Below are 5652 nucleotides of genomic sequence, written 5' to 3'. Positions count from 1 at the left end.
CTGATCTAGTACCCGCTGCTTCTCCAGAGAAGTGAGGGTCTGAGACAGCAATAGCAGTACATCTTTCCCGCTCAGTTCAAAGTTTTGGCTGACTTCTCTAAATGCCTGGATGTACTGATCTGGGTTTTCTGTGTAATTTCCTAAATCCTTTTTTATTTTTTTTAAGTTCACTCACTCTAAAAGGAACATGAGCTCTGTCCCCTCCAGGAATTAACTGGAGGTGGTAAAGTCCTGTGGGACAGCATCTAGTGTATGAGGTAGCTGGGTAAGGGAGAAGAAGGGGAGCTGATGGAGAATTAGATGGGTTTTTTTGCTCAAGGGAGTTTGGGGGCTTTTTGCAAAGGATTACCATGGTCTGGATATCTAGCCTGCATTTGTTTAGCCATTCTGGGTGGTCTCTTAGGAAAAAGAACAACTGAACGTATGGAACTTTGGTCCACTTTCCCTCCTTTTTACAGAACATATCTAATTGAAGAATGGTATTATAATTAATGCTCCCTCCTTCTGGCCATCTTTCCTCATCTCCCAGAGGATGCTGTGGCCAAGCCTGGGTACAGTAAAACTTGAGTTGCTTTTGCTGAAGACTTTCTGGATCAAGATCTTTCCAGTGTTTTAATAAGCAGGCATGGGGAGATCCTTCCTGGATCCTTGAGGCTTGATTTCCCATCTAAAAAGGGAAACAAGGGAAAATTGGTCACCTTAACAGAGGTTTCTCCTTTTATCTAAGTGTCCCCAGATGAGGAGAAACTCTAGTGGGAGAGGGCGTCCCGCTCTCCCTTGCTCCTTCCACTGCCACTCATGGGTAGAGTCATGGAGGGTTTACAGATAGATATCTCAGTTGCACCCACCCCCTGAGATGATCTCCCATCTATTTTGATTTGCCTGTCTGCCCTGGACCCAGGTAGGCCTAGTTCTCTCCCACCAGCTGAATGCTTATAATTAAAAAATAACTCTATCAAAGTAACCAAGAGGGCTTGCATGGCCAGAAGGAGGACCCCTGTAAAGGCATGGATGGGGACTCTTGATGAAGTAGACTTTTGTTCCCCTATATATCCTGTGAGGCATATATGCTTTCTATAAAAAGAGAGGGAAAGTGAGAGCATCTGGAGGCTTTTGCTCCAGTAAGGGGCAAAAAATGGAGACCTGCAGTTTTTGTCTTTTAACTGTTTTTCCCCCCCTGAGGGCAGGCTGCAGAACCTGTTTAACCAGTTAACCTGATGCTTGACAAAGACAGTTAAGCCTAAATTGGAGACTAGCACTTTCTGGTACCTGTAAGGATTTTTCCCAAACTCCCTAAAGAAAGAAGCTCACTGCTATTAGAGCAAAGTGGGGAGGGGGACCCTCATCCTGAACTGCCTGGGAAAGGGGAAGGAGAGGCTGAGGGTTGGGGGAAAAGAGATTTTCCAGGCTCAACACATGAGGGATTATTGATCATCCCTGCTGTCCAGGTCAATCCTGCCCAAAGGCAGTACTGGAGCACTGGAAGCAAGAGGTGACCTCCACTCTTGGGCCACAGAAACCATGAAGGAAGCATGAGAGATCTGATTGTCTGTTTGCCGCGGACATGGCTGGAGAGGTCCAAGACTTAGCCGCCTTTGCAGCCTCAGGGTGGGTCAGGAAGTTGCATCTCCAGCCTTTGGGTGACACCGGGGAGTGCCCCAGCCAGAACACCTTTTGTGGCTTGAAAACAAACTTTCCTTCCCACTGGCTGTTTTTGGACCTCCCCTTAAGCTGGTCAGATCTTGAAAGAGAGTGTTAGCGTTTAAGGAGAGGAAAAAAGAAAAAGCCAAGGTGCACTGAAGTCAAGTTCCTCCCACGTAGCATTGGCAGTGCGGTATAATCCCCCGCCTGGCATCCAAGTTTCCTCATATTGCCTGCCATACAGCTGTAGTGGGCTCGGACCTTTTCTTCAGTTTCCCAAGGAAGAAACCCTCCTTAACAAGATAGAGAGAGAGGGAGAAAAGGTCGACCTGAGAGTTCCACCATAGCTACGCCATGGTGGGGGTGGTCTCCTGGAAAACAGACCACTAAAAGTAACCAAGGCCAAAAGATTTTTAAAAAGGGGCTCTTATACACGTGCTCTAATATTTAAGCCTCCTAGGCTTCTGGCAAAAGGCAAACTCATGTCTTTGGCCAACACCTTCTGTTTAAGCAAAGGCAATGTGACTTTCAATGGCATCTAACTTCTGCATAGGGACACCGGGAGTCATCTTTCTGTACAGAAATGACCCTATTGATGTTTTCCCTCTAATTGTACTGGCACCTGCCCCCGGTACACCTGGCCCCTAACGTAGAACTGCCCACTGCAGTGGCAGCCCAAACAAAGGGCCATCAAAGAGTTAGAAACAGCTATAAGTTTAGACACCTGTAGGCAGAGTAACCATAAGACTCTCACTTTTCAAAATGAAAAGTTAGATCCTTCATCCTTCCTGCTACACCTGGCAGGGCCCCTTCCGATGCTCCTGTCATTGTTCCTGTTCAGGTAAGGCCTTCTAAACCAGATTTGTCTCTCCAGAATGAAAGTCTTTAAAACCCAAATCATGAGGCCACAGGGCTATTGATCTTTACAGACGAATGAGAGCTCCATGAGCAACCCAGATCCCCACGAGGAAACTTAACTATGCTCAAAATAATTCAGACACCTTGTGTCCAAATGAACCCCAAGGGAGAGAAATAGGAGAGATGGTTTCCCCTTGTAGGTCAGGCCTGCTGCCCCTTGCCAGCTCGAAGCAGATACTAAAGATGGACTGACCCCCCCATAGCAGCCCCAATAAAATAATTTTTTTTGGAATATTGTCTCTCAGGAGATTTTGAGGTAGGCTAAAATTAGGGAAAGTTTGGGACTCACAGAAAAATAATACATCTTAGATTGACCACACTCTGGCTCAGGGACCGCCCTCCCCTGGCCAGGAACCCATGGTCCTCCCCACTCATTGATTATTGAATGGGAATCACCTGGTTCTCTCCTTCCTATAGGTTATCCTGTGTTCTAAAGAGCAGAACCACTCTCTCCACTTCCCGATTCCACAAGTGCCCCACCATGCTCCCCTTTGTATTTTCTTTCCCTAACTTTTCTTTTCTTTTTGCAGTCCTGGGGTTTGAACTCAGGGCCTATGCCTTGAGCCACTCCACCAGCCCTATTTTTATGAAGGGTTATTTGAAACAGGGTCTCTTGGAACTATTTGCCCAGGCTGGCTTTGAACCATGATCCTCCCGATCTCTGCCTCCTGAGAAGCTAGGATTACAGGTGTGAGCCATAGTGCCCAGCTTTCCCTCCCTAACTTTTAATAAACCCCATTTACACTCACATGTCCTGCCATGGATTCTTCCCCGTGAGTCACAAAGATTTTGGAAGTCTGATCACAGGCGGCACCAGCACCCTTAACAAAAGGCTATGAACTACATGTTCCACTTTCATCACTGTGCGGTTGGCATTGATAAACAGAAAATCCAGGTCCTTATGTCCCATGAGGATGCATCCAGCAGGATATGGAGCTGTTCCGAGGGTGATGATACAAGTTTATTAAATGTCAGGGAAGGGAGATACAAGAGGCCATGATGGGCCAGGTGGGACCTGGAAGCTGAGAAAGCGTCTTTCTCTTTCCATGTGCTTTTAAAACCTACACTAGCCCAGTGCCTGCAGCTCACCAATATAATCCCAGCTACTCAGGAGGCAGAGAACAGGAGAATCACAGTTCGAAGCCAGCCCAGGCAAATAGTCCATGAGACCCTATCTCAAAAAAACCTTATCACAAAAAAGGGCTGGTGGAGTGGCTTAAGGCCTAGGCCCTGAGTTCAAACCCCAGGACTGGAAAACAAACAAAAATCTATGCTAATCTAAGGGAAGGAAAGCACCTGGTGGTTCCTGACACCAATACTGGATGAGTGGGGAAGGGTGTATGGGTCCCTGGGCCAGGGTGTGAATAACCTACACACATTTTCAATTGAAAGAAGGCTCGAGAAGGAGAAGGATGTTCAACCTGAAGTACCATATCAAGTCAGTGTTTAAGAGCCCGGAGTTTTTCCAATCCTAGCCTGCATCAAAACAGTGGACACAAGAGGGAGACAGGAAGAAATCACTTTAACTCAACTTTCCAACTCCACTAATCTCCATTTACCACCAGGTAGCCAGAGCCCAGGGGCTATCACACGATGCTTTGAAGTTAGCCAGGACCCTAAAGTTTAAATTCACTCTACCCAAGAGCAACCCACATCTCAAACATCAGCTATGTCTGGTGCAGGGAGGTTTTCACAAGTAAATTTAACAAAACAAAGACCCGGACCTAAGAGCTACATAGAGTAAAGGTTAGGAATTCAGAGACTCTCACAGGAAGGGGCCCCAGAACCTGACCTGTGGTGTTGTCGGCTGATGGTGCAGTCTGTGATCAGAAGACTTCCAAATTCTTTGTGTCCCCTGGGGAAGAATCCATGGCAGGACACATGGGTGTAAATGGGATTTATTAAAAGCTAGGGAAGGAAAATACAAAAGGGAAGCATGGTGGGCCCAGGTGGAATCTGGAGACAGAGCAAATGTGTTTCCCTTCTCCAGGTACTTTAAAAACCTACGCTAACCCGTGGGGAGGGGAACCAGTGATTCCCATCCAATAATCAATGAGTGGGGAGGGGCGTGGTGGTTCTGGCCAGGTGAGGGTGGTCCCTATGCCAGAGCGTGGTCAATCTGAGATGTAATATTTTTCTATGAGTTCCGAACTTTCCCTAATTCTAGCCTGCCTCAGTGGTACCTCGTTTGGGTCTTGAAGCTTCCAGACCTGTGAGAAGTAAATGTCTGCTGTTTAAGCTGCCAGTCTGCAGGATCAGACTATGACAGCCCTAGCAGGCCAATGTGAAACTTCGTGATGGGTGTATTAGGACTGGTCACTGCTCCAGGCCTCTGGTTATTCAGAGGATGGTGACTGAGAAAGATGCCTATGAAAACAGCAGGCCACAGAGCAGCACCTGTGCCTGACTCATTACGACTCCTACCTCAGTTCACAGGAATGTCAGGTGGGCACTGACAGACAGAATGGCACATGAGCTGTCATGTCTTGTGTTACTCATCACCATAGCTTAATAATACCATTCCTTCTGCTTAATAAAAAGTGAGGAACTTGGGAGGCGGAGATAGGTGGATTGAGGTTTAAGGCCAGCCCCATTAAGAAGTTAGTGAGATCCTATCTCAAAAACAAGCCAGCTACTCCAGAGGTGGAGATAGAAGAATCTGATCCAGGGCTGGCCCAGAGGAAAAGCACAAGACCCTATCTGAAAAACAACCCTCTCCCCTCTCCCTGCCCCCCAAAAAATAAAAACAGGGCTGGGGGCATAGCTCAAATGGTAGAGTACTAGCAAGCCCAAGGTCCTGATTTCAAACCCTAGTACCTCCAAAAAAAAGGAAGGAGACCCAGGTGTGGTGGTACAGACCTGTAATCCCAGCACTTGGGAGGCTGACTCAGGAAAATGGAGAGCTAGAGGCCATCCTGGCTATATAGTAAAAATGAGGCAGGGCAGATAAGGTACAGGAACTAAGACAAAAATAAGTCTCTAAAAGATTTTAAATCTTTCATCTATGAATAAAGTGTCACATTACACCAGCGGCCACTCCTTTGGGACTTGTCCTTGGTGGAGTGACTTTGGCTTCCCCTCCCCTGGCCTGGC

Source organism: Castor canadensis, chromosome 13 (assembly GCF_047511655.1).
Source record: "Castor canadensis chromosome 13, mCasCan1.hap1v2, whole genome shotgun sequence".
Taxonomy (NCBI): domain Eukaryota; kingdom Metazoa; phylum Chordata; class Mammalia; order Rodentia; family Castoridae; genus Castor; species Castor canadensis.
This window is presented reverse-complemented; position numbering follows the sequence as displayed.